This window comes from Sorex fumeus, unplaced genomic scaffold, assembly GCF_029834395.1.
Source record: "Sorex fumeus unplaced genomic scaffold, SorFum_2.1 ptg000058l, whole genome shotgun sequence".
NCBI classification, from domain to species: domain Eukaryota; kingdom Metazoa; phylum Chordata; class Mammalia; order Eulipotyphla; family Soricidae; genus Sorex; species Sorex fumeus.
Window position 1 is genome coordinate 14,832,156 of NW_026606115.1, and position 16,276 is coordinate 14,848,431.

Sequence of the window (16,276 nt, forward strand, 5' to 3'; positions counted from 1 at the left end):
CAATTTAAAGATTATTTTTCAGTTGACAAGATGAATACGTAGGATAGGACTTCTAATTCCTAATTTTTCGTGATTGAAAAACAAAACAAAAGAAAAACACGACTGCTAGGTCTGGTAAAGAGTTTCACCTATTGGATAGTTGGGCTCATTCCAGAGTTATACTTACTTTTGGGTAAAAACCAAGCAACTGAGGCCAATTTCTGATCTGGATTTCCAAAAAGAACTTCCTCAATCTTCCTTCACATCCAAGCCTGCTTACTCATTATTTTTTACTCTCTTTCAAAATGGAAGATCAGAATTATCAAAGCAGTAACTAGTTTCACCCTGGCAGGAGCTCTGACCACAGCAGCATGGAGATAGGCAGCAGGAAGAGAATGAGTGGCTAAGTAAGTTTTGGGAAAGAACTTCAGCAGATGGCAAAAAGCCCTGTCCTCTTGAACTTACATACACACACACACACACACACACACACACACACACACACACGTGCGCGCGCACACACATACATTCATGGGTTTTAAGGGGAGGCCCAGAGAGGCAAGCATACCTAGGGGAAAAGTCTGCTGCCTCCCTCTTTCTTACAGGGAACGCTCAGAACCAGAAGGTGAGTGCTAATGAAAAAGAGGCAGTTCTGGACCCTCCAGGTCTAGTACCTCAAGCCTGCCATGTGCCAAGAGCTGGAGCCAAAACATAGCAGAATTCTCAGAATGAGTGCTAGCGGTGACCATGGATCTTGGACTAGACACTGGCATTTGGAAATAAAAATAAATACAGAGAAAAAAATTCCAGTGGCAACACTGGTCAACATCTGATGCTCTGATAGTATCTATCTTATAATAGCTGATGCTCATAGTCATAAATGTAAAATTGCAGATGGAGAGATAAGATTCCCAGAGTCTCTGTAGAATATGCTAGAATCGCTGGAAACAGTTGGCAGAGTTGAACATGAGCCTCAACAAAATAAAGGGTCTTTTGGAGGCCTAACAAGCTCATACCTGACCCTCACAGACTGGAGTCAGGGATCGCTCTACTAGCTCACATGTGAGTACCTTTCCTCATGTGTTCACATTCTACAAGCATCCCCCATGAAGGTAGACAGGCCAAACACCATCCTCCCTGAATGGATAAAGCAACAGATGTACCAAAGAAAGGACCTGATAGGACAGGAAGTCAAGGAGGTAGTTCAGCAAGTAAGGCCCTTGCCTTACACATTGCTGACCTGGGTTTGATCTTTGGCACTTCATATGGTCCCCTGAGCCCTTCCAGGTGTGATTCATGAGCACTGAGTCAGGAGTATGCACTGAGCACTGTCAGGTGTTGCCCTTTTGGTCTTGGATTATACTCACCATCCCCCCCCCCCAAAAAAAAACAGCCTGAGACATCCCAGCAAACTTTCACATACTTCCAGGACTTGGCTGTCTCGCTAATGGGCCTGGGAAGCTGGACTCCTATGCCCTGACAGGGAGAGGAATGTAGATAACCAGGCTAAGCAGCCACCACCCTACCCAATTCCAGTAACATGCCCACCGCTCACACTCCAGTCACTGCTCCCCGCCTTAAGATGCACAGTGCAGTGTCATTTGTTGCTCCCTCGCCTTTGTAGAAGACTCCACTGCATTCACTTGGCCCGGAAGCAATTTATCTCTGGGGCAGCTGGCAAGGACGTTGAGACCTGTAACATCTGAGCTTTCGATTTCTTTCTGTAACTTGCCCTATGACCTCAGGCAAATCATTCCATTTCCAAGCCCACTTCTGCACCCTTGCCCTGAAATTTTAAATTACGATGTCATTATCAGGTTGTCAATAAGATACCCACACTTTTAAAAGAGAACAAAACATCACCATTTATTATGTGCCACAAATTATCAGAAGCACGTTGTTAACTACTAATTCTCATAATTCTCCTAACCACCACCATTGAGCTGCTACAATGCTCTTCATTTTAGAGATAAGAAATCATGGCACAGAGAAGAGGACTTACTCAGGACCACTTGACTTCCTGGGATACAGAGCCAGGATTCAAACCCTGGCAGTCTGCTTGAGAATTTATAGCCTCAGCCAGGGTGGTTCTGTGACCACCCGACTTCCTTTCACCCTGAACAAAATGCTCAAGATGAAGAAGATATATGAAGGGAAGGGGGGGAAATGTACAGAGCAGCTATAGAACTGGTTTCTGTTCTAACTGTTCTTGCTCATGGGAACGTTGCCCATCTAGCCCATATTCATGACCCCGGAACTCCCAAACTCTCTGCCTTACCAGGGCCACAGGACCCAAAATACAGTGACCAGGCCCAGCTTGCAATATGCACCTGGGTGACAGATCTCAAGAATAATGACCAAGAGATTGATCCTACCAGCAGTGTCCTTCCTCTGAGGGCTTTCACACCCTGTCTTCACAGAGGTGGACGAACCAGAGTGCAGGTAAAACTGGGCAAGGTTACCTTAGGCATTGAGTATCTGGGAGAAGAAAGGACACAGAAAAATGGAAAGTATGAGAAAATAGAGGGAGAAAGGAAATAAAAGAAATGGGGGCAACAAGATAGCAGGAAAATGGGAGCTGAGGAGCTGTAAAGACAGTGCAGTAGATAAGGTGTTTGCCTGCATGTGGCCAGCCCTAGTTTCATCCCTGGGACCCTATATGGTCCTCCAACTCCTAAGCTTTACCCTTGGTACTAGCTCTCTGGCCCTCCAAGCCAAACTTCTGTATTCATATCCTTACATCCATACAAATAATAAAATAAAAGTATATATTCTAATATGAAATATATTAATATTAAACATTACATATACATATAAAATAGAAATATATACAAATATAACTATAAAGTTGAAAGAAAACTATTGTGGCAAACTATTTCATTACTCCTTTACATTTATCACTGTAAACTGATTTGCCTCTTCTTGCTGCCCCATTATCCAATAACATCTCCAAGTATTTTCACTCTCCATATCCCTAGACAACTGTATCACAACTGTCCTCAAATCTTCCTTCATTCACCCCTCAGTTAGTGCTATGACTTCCCCTTTCACTGGGGGAAAGGAGACACTAGAAGGAAACATCCACAGGCTTCAACCTCCACATCTCCTGCTTGTCAGCACTCCTTCTCAAAACATGTGCTGCTTCAGAGGCAGGAGCTCAGGCTTGCCCTACCTTCACACACAAGATATCATTTCTCATTAGTACCAGGTCAAAAAGAAAAGGTTCTTTTGATTCACCCTTTATTTTTCAAACTTTATTTTTTCATTTAGGTGCCAAGTTAGAGTATCCAAAATAGAGTTTCAGGCAGAGAATACTCTAACACCATCCCCTCAAACCAGTGGCAACTTCCCACCAACACTGTCCCAGTAGTCTCTCCCATTCCTTCACCTGCCTCCATACCTGGCACATTGAAGCAAAAATCCTCAACAAGTCTTAGCAATTCAAATCCAATAAGACATCGAAAAGATCATACACCATGTCTGATTTAAAGGAGGTAAGGATAGTTCAACTTAACAAACCAATTCATGTAATGCACCATTTCAATAAAAAGAAAGATAAAATGACTATACCACTCAATACAGAGAAAGCTTTCAACGAAATCTAAGATCCACTCACAATAAAAACTCTCAGCAAAATAGTGATAAAAGGCACCATCCTCATGATAGTAACAGCCATTATAACAAACCCATAGCCAGTATCATTTTCAACAGGGAAAAAAACTGAAAGCATTCCTGCTGAGATGAGGCACAAGGCAAGGATGTCCACTGTCTCTACTTTTATTCAATACAGTATTACAAGTCCTAGAAACAGCAATCAGGCAAGAAAAAGAAATCAAAGTGACCAAAATTGGAAAAGAAGTCAAACTATCACTTCCTGCATAAGATAAGATAATATACATAGACCCTGAAGGGTACACTAAATAGCTCCTGGAAACAACAAACCCTTTCTTGTCTTACAGGAAACAAGTTAAAGAAAGAAGCTATGCAATCATGCAATCTTTCATCTAAAACATACATTTTTGAGAACCTACTTCCCCCCGCCCCCATGCCAATTTCAGGAAAGGCTACAGTGAGATTCTAGTAGCCCCAGGGGATGGTATCAACTGTTCTGGGAAACACTTATCTAAAGAAACAAAAGCCCTTTAAAAAATGTGAACCACATCCAGCAGTACCTGGGTGTGTGTGTGTGGTGGGGTGGAAGTGAATGTTACCACTCTTGGAGATGATCAGGTCTGGCACTGCTTTAGGTGCTATCAGCAGTGCTAAACAAAAAGGGAGTACCAGAAATCACCCACTTGAGCTGTCTCTCCTGGCTTAAAACAGATATTATTGTGGGGCAGGGGAGTGCACACTAGGTGGTGCTCAAGGTTTATTCCTGCTCTGTGCTCAGGAATCACTCCTTGCAGGGTTCAGAAGATCATATGAAATTCCAGGGTTCGAACCCAGGTTGATTTGTGCAAGGTAAGAGGTAAGAGTACTACTCACTATACAATTGCTCTGACCCCAACTCAGATATTGCTGACCCCACTTCCTCCTCCACCTAGCATCTCCACATCTCCACTTCCTTTAATAGCAAAACTCCAAAGGTCTCCCTCATTTCCATGTCTCTGAAACATTCATCCATACACTCCACCCAAATTTTCACATTCCATCACTCTCTCTAAACTGCTATTAGTGAGGTCATCAATGACTATGCACAACAAGAATGAAATTGAGCTCATCTGGCATCATCGTTATTAATTTTAAGTAGTTTCTTTTTTGATAGCCTAGACTTATTCCCAAACCCTGAAGGCTGTGAGCACAATTATTACCTTCAAGTTAACAATCTTGTATAAGTAGCTGGGCTACCATTGGTCACTTTCAGCTTTCACTTAGACATTCCATAACATTAGATATACTCCCTCATCCTTCAAATACTTTCCACACTGAACTTCTAGGACAGGACTTCCTTCTCTTCCTCTATCCCAGTAACTCCTATTCTCTGACACCTTTTTTTTTTGCTGATTCTTTTTATATGCCCTCATCTCTAAATATGGAAGCAGCTCCAAATCAAATAATGGCCCTCACTACTAGAAAATTGGACCTAGACTCCTGATTATTAATCCCATCTCATGGCTTCCAAATGAATATCCAAGAAACAGAGAATAAGAGACGATATGCAGATACTGGAAGAAGACAGCCATTTCAAGGGAAAGAATAAGACCCTTCAAAGAAATCAATTCTACCCATCTCAGATTTGTTGCCGCCAAAACTAGATGAAAACATTATCTTTGTTTGTGCCATTTCATCTGTGGTGCTTATTATGGTAGCCAGAGTCATATACTGACCAAGCACATGCAACAAGCCAGACTTGATTCTAAGCATTTTGCAAATAATAACATCTTTCATCTTCAAAACAGATTTTGCAATCAGCAGCTCCTATTTTTGTTGGTCTCCAATTTTGGATGAAAAAAATTGAGACCCAAAGAGGTTTTTCTTAAAAGCAAAACACAGGAAATGACTAATGCCATCTCAAGGAGAATGAGAAAATGTATGATGGTATATTTATATGATAAAATGTTGTACCACCATGAAAGTAGAACTATTGTTATAGTCCATAGGAGGGCTGAATCTTAGCAATAAAATTTTGAATAAGACAAGCTAATCCCAGAACATTGCATACAAAATAATACCCTTCATAAGTGACTGTCTATGTGACAACTCCTTGGGTTGAATTCCTAGCTGTTTATATTATCGCAAAAAAAATAATGTGCTCAGGAATAAAATTAAAACAGGCCACACAGACCAGTGGTGAAGTCTGGTATGAAGTGAAGATTACAAATGTGATCACCACAGTTGTATACATTCAAGGTCTGTTTAAAGGGGAAAAAATGGTGGGGCTCAACAAAATAACTTGGTCACAGACTTAAGGCTTGCTAAAGGGCTACACCAGGATGTGAACCCAGGGAACTTGGCTCTAGACTACGGATGTCTGTTTTAGACTGCAGGTCATTTCCTCAAAGGGGAAGAAACTGGGTCTATGATGAAACGTAAATAGCTTTGAAATCCAAATCCTAAATATGAAAGCTCAAGGCCCTACCCTTTGGAGTGACCGTGAGATAGGCTCTGGCCAAACTGGACCCAGGGGCTCCAAAGTCACAAAGCTACACTGCTTCCTGCATCCCACTGAGCCAAGACATGATTTCATGTGGAGAAAAGGAGAGCAGTTTTGAGTATGACAAAAAGGTACTTCGGGACTCTGAAGCTCAGTCCTGCACACATGACTTATTATTCAAGGAGCAAAAGTAAATATTTGTGCAGATCTTTCCAGACTTCAGGGAACAGGGTAATGTCAGAGATTGTTCAAAAACCTTATAAAGGAACTAGGGAAGTAGTCAAGTCAAAAGCCAAAAAGCGTGTGTCTGTGTGTGTGTGTGTCTGTGCATGCACATGCATGAATGACTGATCTAGGGCTTGTTTACTCCATGAAGGCCTTTCATAGCTCTGACAGTTCTACAACATCAGTCTTCTTGACTGATATTCCACCCAAAAGTCTAAGACGTGGAGAACGGGAGGTACAATGAGAAAGGTGCCAAACTGCCAGTCCCTCAACAGCCCCAGCAGACCCTGGTCTATAGAGCAGTGTTTTCAAGGAACTTGCACATCAGGTGACTCCGTATAAGGCCAACCTTATACCAGCACCAGAACTAAGAAAGAGACAAAAGCATATGACATTTGGCTCTCAGGAAAGTCAAAACAGCTCAAGAGCACTGAGCATTGCGTGCCCATCTCCACCTCACCATCTGAGAGTGGAGTTCATTCTTTGTGCCTTGGAGGTTTCTACCTGAAGGCAGCCAATGAGCCAGACAGATATTTGTAAGGTAGTATCTCTGTTACTCTCATCTAACAAGTCTCCTGAGCAAGGCCTACCCCCCCCCCCCAATGCAACAGGGGTCAGTTTCATGAACCTGATGGCAAGGGAAGACATACATTATGTGTCTCTTAGAGGAAACTGGAAATGGTCCCTGACATAATGGTTCCTGTCATAAGTAGATTTTTCTGACTTTTTTCCTTTTAACTCTTTCTTTCTCCCTTCCCAAGCTACGAGTACCCTAATTCTCTGTGAAGTCTAGGTAATAATAAACTTAAGAGTCACAGTAGATCCTAGCTAAGCCAACACACAGACATGGTGAAGAACGTTTATCTTCATCACAGATTTTGAGAGAAACTTCTTGGGACCCACCAGAATGGAATCCAGCATCTTGTATTTAATCCATCTCTCTAGAAGCCATATAGGTCTCTAAAGGCAACCTGGATGTAGGTTTAATCTGTACCTGGAGAATGACAGCAGGCCAGGCTCCCATTAAGTCTTAATAGAAAGCATGGAACTCAAGAATGGTCTTTCCTAGAAATAACAGATAGATTCTGGGAAAGTTTGCTGATAAGTATAATATCACTAGTGTTGAAACAGCAATAAAGATAATAATAAAACAATCACAATGCCTAACTGTTGGTATACAGCACTTCTCTGCTAGGTACTGTCTGAAGCAGGTGATATATATTAACTAATCTTTATAACTCTGAAAGAGGCTATATAATTTCCATCTTACAGATAAGGAAATTAAGAAGCCATAGAGATAACTGACCCAAAGTTACTTACAGAGCCACCATATAACCTAAGCAGTGTTACTACAGAGTCCAGGTGTGCAACCCAAGGCCTAAATAACCTACAAGGGTGCCAAGCCCTTTAAAATATTGAGAGAGATAGTACTTGATTTTAAAGCTTGATTTATAAATGACTCAAATCCATGAGGATTTACAATTTTGATTTACAAATGACTCAAATCTTTTGCTACTGAAATATTATCTCTCCTAAATTCCTGCGATGTGACCTACATATTACCATAAGCAGTGAGCAACACTGGAAACTAGCTCCATCTTCCCCTAGATATCCATGCAGATATTCAATCAACAAATAAATATTGAGCCAGCGAGCTAGTACAGGGGTTTAGGTACTTACCTTGTAGCCAACACCAATTTAAGCACTGCCAGGAGAGAACCCTGAGCACAGAGGCAGGAGTAAGTCCTGAGCTCAGCTGCATGTGGACTAACCACCCCTTCCCTCCAAAAAATCCCCAAATAAATATTGAGCAACTACGCTTTCCCAATTATTATGAAAAGTATATAAAGAGTCCCTTTCTTGGATTCAGTTCGACCTACCTCATCCAAATGCTGATTCCTAGGGTTAGTAAGGCTCAGAAATCAAGAGATGGTTTTAATCAAGGTCTTAATGGTCCATGATCACTAATATAAATACATTATTATCTATAGAATGTGTTACAGGGGAGTTCTGATTCATCATAGAACTTAGTATTAAACTAGACTGGTATACAGCTATAACTTAATTTGAGGAATGGAGACCAAAATCAAGATTCCCCAAAGAGTCTCATAGATGATTACCATCATAAAGCTAGGACACAAAAAACTACACTTCAGAGCGGAAGTATTCTAAAAATACAAATTACCCTGTCTCTATAATGCTAAACAAATTCTAGTCTCAGCCTATTAATGAATGGGAGCAGCAGAAGAGTAATTTAGTTATCAATACTAACCTATCCTCAAATGGGTTTCCAGCCTAAATTTACACTACGTGGACCATCAGGCAGTTGGCTGAGAATGTTATGTAGCACTATACCATAGAGGTAGCCCTCAAGTGCCTGGCAATTACAAAAAAAAATACCCTCACCACAAGAGGCCATGATTCAAAATATTCATCTGAAACTCCCCCCCAAAAATCCCAAGGAAAAGAAACAATGCAAGGTAAAATAACAACTTAAACATGATAAGTGAAATGAACCAGAAAGAGTGACTGCACTCATTTGTGGAATATAAAGTAACATAAACGGGTGACTAATATCCAAGGATAGTAGAGATAAGGGCCAGGAGGATTCCTCCACAGCTTGGAAGCCAGCCTCACATGCTGGGGGAAAAGGCAGTTGAGATAGAGAAGGGACCACCAAGCAAAGGATACTTGGAGGGCTCACTTGGGATGGGAGATGCACTCTGAAAATAGAACATAGACGGAACATGATGGCCATTTAATACCTGTATTGCAAACCACAACACCCAAAAGGAGAGAGAAAGAGCAAAAGAGAATATGCCTGCCACAAAGGCGGGGAGGGGGGGGAGGAGGGACGGGCTGTGGTGGGAGGGATACTGGGAACACTGATGGTGAAGAATGGTCACTGGTCGAGGGATGGGTATTCAACCATTGTATGACTGAAACAATCACGGCTGTGTGTAAGTCTGTAACTGTATCTCATGGTGTTTCATTAAAAAATTAAAAATAAAGAAATGAACCATAAAAAATAAATAAATTTTAAAAAAAAACTTAAACATGTTTAAAATAAGTCACAATCCAAGAAAAAATAAAATGTTAGAATTTCAGAACATTATCCTTCATTATAGAATACATTTAATATATCTTTAAATGATAACTAAAATAAACTATTCCATTGATAATTTGAATTAATATGTTTCATTGCTTACTCACATAACTAAGGCAATATTAAATGAAACAAAGGAATAAAATTATCCAACAATAAGCAAAATGTAGTAGCAACCAAATTTCATCTACTGACAAATAAATGTACATGGGTTTTCATACAACTGAATACTGTTAGTCAATAAAAGGGAATGCAGTGTTATTGCTATAATATGGTTGAGCCTTATAAACATTTTGCTAAATCAGGTAAAAAGAGACAAGTATTAAATATTTCATTTCTACGAAATGCCTATTCTCACCTAAAGGCCTACTCAGGTACAGAAAAAGAGAATTTTCTCTTGATTCCATCTTTGGAAATTGGTGTTTAGTCTCCACCCTCAGCCCTTTCTTTTCCTTCCTGCCATCATTGTAATTGTAGTTACAATGATGCTTAGTTGTGATGTCTGCATGCCTGACTGCTGTGTACATTTACTCGGTTGCAATGAAGCAAAGATCATATATCTTGCTGGCACTGGGAATTCTAAACACAATACCACCAGAATTGCACTTGGCACATGAGGTGGTGTCAAGGACTGTGCTTGTGGTCTCATGCCTGCAAGGCAGGCACTCTGCCACTAAGTTTCTCCTGGGCCCATGACTTTCATATTTAATCACAGTAAGCGTATTGCCAGGCTAAAGTTCCAGGCAGTATTTTGTCAAGACAGAGGTAGCTGGGGACAGAGAGAATAGAGCAGATAAAGCACTTGTCTTGCCTGCATTGGACCCAGATTCAACCCCTGGCTCTAGATAGGATCCCCAGAGAACTTCAAGAAGTGAATTCAGAGCACTGCTGGGCGTGGCCCCCAAACCAAATAAACAAAGATATCACTGGCCATTCATCTGCCAAGATATACCCCTGGTCCCTACTTTCCTGTAACAGATAATAATCCCTTGCTCTAATCTGAATACAGAAAGGGGCTTGCCCCTTTGTCCAGGGTAGCAGCTCACCTCTGGCCTTGATTGGATAGATACTAAGAAACAGCACATATGGGTAGTAAATATGAGCCACAAGTGGGAATTGCCCAATTCTTTCTACAGTACCTCCAAGTCAGCTTTTTAACATATCAAGCAAGTCTTTTTAAAAAAATTTTTATTAGTGAAACACCATGAGGTACAGTTGTAAACTTACAAATTTTGTGCCTGGGTTTCAATTATACAATGATCAAGTGCCCATCCCTCCACCATTTTTTTCTGGGCCTCACCAAGCTATACTCTGGGCTTGCCCCTGGATCCTGTACTTAGGGATAATTCAGGCAGTGCCATAGATCAAACATGGGTTAGCCACATGCAAGATAAGTGACTTCACCTACCAACTGTTTCTCCTGCCCCATATCTTGACCCTTGACTCCATACAGAATCCCTCTTTGCCTCCCTCTCCCCATCACTCACACCCGCTAAAAGCCCTCTGCATGAATTCTGAAGTTTCCCTTGTTTGTGTTTCTGCAGGGGCTTCCAAAAATGGAAGGGGAAACAGTAGTTTGTGTTTTCTTAGAAAAGAATTCTGGAAAGCAGAAAGCCATTGTGAATCCTCTTTTCCAGCCAATGCAAAGCACATGCTCAACAGATGGCTAGATGGCTTTTAGAGCCAACATCTGGAACTGTCACAGGTTGGGAGCTGCTGTGAGCCCCAAATCGATGGGCTCCACTTGAAAAGACTCACTTACACTCATTACCCAGCTGCCCACCACCCCACGCAAGGACAAGGTGTGCTCTGGTGCCCCAGGAAAACGGAAGCAGGATCCCACCTTCTGCCATGGGATGGTCCACAGAAGGCAGTGTGAAAGTCAGGTCAGAAGCAGGGTGGAGGCAGATAGTTTCTGCAAGATTTGTTTTCTTATTCCCCCTCCATGCATCCTACCAAATTGCCATTTCTAAATGGCTAGTATCTTAGAAAACATACACTTTTGGTTCACATGGGCATGTTAAGCACCAGCCCCCACCCCATTCTCTGCCTATTTAGGGCCAACATAATTTACAATTCCCAGAATGCTTGAGAACCAGCGTATGCAATTCTGGTGCCAAGCCTGGCTGGTTTTTACAGATTTTCATTTAGCAGGTGTCTGTTGCTAAATCAGTAGCAGCTGCTAATTGCTTTTCCTCTCTCGAACCTTCAGACAGAATGAAACATCTGGTGTTCTCTCACTTTGGGTTAAAATCAGATACCTTATCATTCCTCCTTTGGGTTTCATTTTTATTAAAAAAAAGAGTTTTCAGCTGAGGCATGAAACAGGCAGCTGAGACCAAGGGCATCCCAAAAGGAAGGGGAATGATCCTTTTTATTTTTGTTTGTTTGTCTGGAGGCTACATCAGGCTGTGCTCAGGGATCACTCCTGGTAGGGATCAGGGGAGTTTAATGGGGTTCTGGGGATCAAACCTGTGTTGACTGCATTCATGTATCTACCCACTGTACTATCTCTCCAGCCCAAGGGTTGGATAGTCTTAAAGATAACACACAGGTTAATATTGCCCTGAGCCCCCAGCAAGTGTTGCTCTGGTTTGACCATAGACGGCATTAGGTCTATGACCATCCAGGGTACCACAAGCTTCATTTCTTGACCAAATGCTCTGAGGACCTGCCCATCACCCTCTATTGCAGTGGCCCTTCCTGCTTAGGACGAGTTACAGCCCTGGAAGATCTCATCCCAGCTAGCTCCCTCTCTTCCAGAAGAGGATGAGAGCTATTCAACATGCACCTGCTTTGAGCACAATCAGGAGGAATCAGAGAGTAAACACACTATATGCGGGGGTGGGACATTACAAGAACTTTCTTATTCCTTGTTCCACTTGCCCTACTGAAACCACTACTCTCAGCCACTTTGAAAGTTCCGTCTCCCCCACACCCCTCACCTCCGTGCCCAAGTTCCTTTAACTGGGTTCTAAATAGACCTCTTAACTCTAAGTTAAAACCATTCTTAAGTTAGTAGAAATAAGTACCAGGAGGATCACTTCACAGCTTAGAAGCCGGTCTCACATGCTGGGGGAAAAGGCAGCTCAGATAGAGAAGGGACCAAGTAAAGGGTGCTAGGAGGGCTCACTCGGGATGGGAGATGTGGGCTGAAAGTAGACTATAGATTGAACATGATTGCCACTCAATGCCTCTTTTGCAAACCACAACACACAAAGGGAGAGAGAGCAAAAGGGAATGCCCTGCCACAGAGGCGGGGTGGGGTGGAGGGGATGCAGTGGGGGTGGTGGGAGGGATGCTGCGATTTTCCACCATTGGTGGTGGAAAATGGGCACTGGTGGAGGGATGGGTACTCAATCACTGTACGACTGAAATGCAAGCATGAAAGTTTGCAAGTCTGTAACTGTACCTCATGGTGATTCACTGATCATCATCATCATCATCATCATTATCATCATCATCATCGTCATCGGCCTTTTGGCTAAGATCAAGTGTAGTATCTATTCTTATCAGTTTAATAATAATAATAATAATAATAAACCCATTCTTAAGGAATGGAAGGAATAGCTGAAAGTGCTGAAGTACAAGCCCAGCATGTGGAAGCTCTGGCTTCAATTCCCAGTACTGTGTGGTCCCCTAAGCACTGCCAGGTTGTTTCTACCCCAATCGCCTGGGAGAGGTCCCTGGGCCCTTTGGGCAATGATGGGGAGAACCCCTTCCCAAAGCCCTTGAAGTACCTCCATACAATCTCAAAGACTGCATATTAATACAAAAAATAACATTAGCTACTCTTCATTAAGCACCTACTCTGATCCAGACCTCTATGGATTCTTGGAGATTAATGTACAAATATGCCCTCAGATAATCCATTTTTTCATTGCTTTTTTTGCGGGGGGGGGGGGGGCTGGAGCGATAGCACAGCGGGTAGGGCATTTGCTTTGAATGTAGCTTACCTGGGTTCAATTCCTCTGTCCTTCTTGGAGAGCCTGGCAAGCTACCGAGAGTATCCCTCCTGCACAGCAAAACCTGGCAAGCTCCCTGTGGTGTATTCGATATGCCAAAAACAGTAACAAACAAGTCTCAGAATGGAGACGTTACTGGTGCCTGCTTGAGCAAATTGATGAAAAATGGGAGGACAGTGCAGTGCTACATTAAAGCACCATGATTTACAAAGTTATTCATAGTTGAGTTTTAGACATACAGCATTGCAGCACTGATACCACCACTAGTGTCAGTCACAATGGTAAGCTCTTTACATGCATCATCTTATGGGAGTATCAGAAATTATTATGATGGGCCACACTTCACAATCTGGAAGTGGATGTGAAGGGCTACTGATGTCATAGGAGCAAGATGGGTTGAATCAGAAACCTGTCCTCTGCTGATTGGAGTTATCTATTGTAAACAGGGCAATAAAACACAGTTGAAACACTAGATTTCCTTCAAAGTCATTCAGGAATAAGTGTTTATGTTGAGGAGAGGGACAACTTGGGGGTGAGGTGTACTGAGTTTTAAAAAAATTGCCGGCAACAAACTCATAATTTTTGAAAGTGGGTCATAGCTACTTTGGAATATTTTTAAGAAAAGTTTTAAGTACAGTTTTTTATAACCATATTATGTTTACTATAACGTCAAAGTTTGTGGTAGTGAGGGAAGGGGGTCGGGTTACACTGAGCACTGCTCAGAGCTTATTCCTGTGTCTGAGATCACTCCTAGCTATGTTCAAGGTATCATATGCAGTGCTAGAAATTGAACTGGAGCAGTTGCATGCAACGTAAGCTCAATGTATATATCTTTTGTTGTTGTTTTTGCATTCAGAATCTACTCCTGGCAGTGCTTAGGGGACCCTATGGGATGCCAAGGCTCAAAGCTAAGTCAGCCACATGCAAAGCAAATTCCCTTCCAACTCTATTATCTATCACTCTTCCCTCCAATTTATATATCTAAACTAAAAACACTTTATTAGTAAAAATAGTAAAAGGACGCCAATAGACTTAATCTATACAAGGTTGCCACAAATCACTGGGGCAGGTCAGGGAAATAGGATAGAAAGTGGTATAATAATATAGTCAAATATCCAAACTAGTGTCAACACTGAAATCAAGAGACCAAAACTTTGACAACCTTAGAAAGGTGCCTATTGAGAGGGGTGGCTGGGGCAGCATCTGGATATGGGAGGGAACCTAGAACATTGGTGGAGGGGAGTTGACACTGGTAGTGGGATCAGTGCTGCAATATTGTATGTCTAAAACTCAACTATGAATAACTTTATAAATCATGATGCTTTAATGAAATTTTTTTAAAAATAGATCATCTGGGGGTATATCTGTACAGTAATCTCTAGGGATCCATAGAGGTCTAAAGTTCTAGTCAGAGTGGGAATTTTTTTTGCACTCAAGTACTTAAACTTTACATTGATGGAGTATCCTTTCATTCCTCAGGTGGTGGGGAAAGAAGTATTGAAGGCGCTTTGGAATACCTCAACTAATTGACCAACATAATCTTCCTTTTGCGCTTAAGGAAACAAGAAAATCTAACACCTCTATCATCCATGTCTTTATCTCAGTTGCCAAGAATTCCTTAAATTGGTCAGCAAAACATGAAGCCAGCTAACTTTACTGTTGATTACCAAGCCTGTACTGTTACCTCTTGTCATCAGGCACTCAGTCCAAAGACTTACTGAAACTGGTACACATTCTAGACTTCCTCTATTAACATTTGAGTAATCTTATCCAAACAAAATGTGGATGGTTTTACAATGAAGTACTTTTGAGAGCTATGCCTACTGTGGGTTCTGTTTCACATGGTCAGAGACCATCTGTTTCATACAATGTTTCTCAATGCAGCTTGAGCCTGTCTCATATGAGTATATCATGAATCAAGAACTCTCAGGATGTTTGCCTTGGCTATTTTTCCAAGATCAAAGGAACTATTCAGGCTCAAGACTAAAAATGTTATTTGCAATAGATTTGCAATCCTACCTTGTTCTGGTTTGTTTTCATTTGGATTTGGGTTTGCAGGCTATATCTAGTAGTGCTCAGAACTAACCATTGGCTCTATGCTCTAGGGACACTTCTGGTGGTACTGGGAGATGGTACATGGTACCAGGGATAGAATCAGATAGTTCAATTACATGCAACACAATTCCCTTAGCCATTGTACTATCCACCCAGATCCTAAGTCGGTGTTTTGGGAGATATTTAACGGATATTTTTTTATTATGAATCTATCTGTATCTTTGTAATTTGTTTCTAAATCATATACTCACCACGAGAAAAAGCAATATACAATACAATTGGGAGATAAACTAATTAAACTATAATTAAAACCAAAATATAAATGATTACTCTTGAACTATAGAAATGAAAAGGCCAGGGAAGGAAAGAAATCAAGAGAGAAAGAGTAAGCACATATGAGGTAACAGGAGCAGGGGGTAGGGCTCACAGGGTAGATGTGTAGTATATATAAATATCTAAACCACAGAGCTAACAATACTGTAAGTATGAGAGACAAATTATAATACCCAAACTTAAAACTGTGCTGTTAAGAAGGCAGGTTGGGGTATGGTTGGGGTATGGCAGGTTGGGGTATGGGATACTGGTGGAGGGAAGCTCACCCTGGGAGTTTGGGGTACTGAAATACTCTATACCTGAAAGTCTATTGCTGATGCATTTGTAAACAATGGTGCCTAATTTTTTTAACTGAAATAAAAACATTAGTAGCTACAAGAATAGCAATTGCTATACTATTTGCATTACTGGTTTCAGAAAAATATTTCTTATCTACTTATATTTACTATACCAAAACATACCCTCTTTCACATTAAGATGGTATTTGGAGGGGCTGGAGAGAGAGCACAGCGGGTAGGG

The 16,276-nt window shown here is 41.5% G+C and overlaps 1 protein-coding gene and 1 pseudogene across 5 annotated transcripts in view; one reads left to right on the forward strand and one right to left on the reverse strand.

Moving 5' to 3' along the window:
• Positions 1 to 16,276, reverse strand: part of TMEM164 (transmembrane protein 164) — a 544,838-nt gene that overhangs the window by 390,996 nt on the left and 137,566 nt on the right. The gene's annotated exons all lie outside the window — the stretch shown is intronic.
• On the forward strand, positions 12,867 to 13,073 carry LOC130034329 (uncharacterized; annotated as a pseudogene).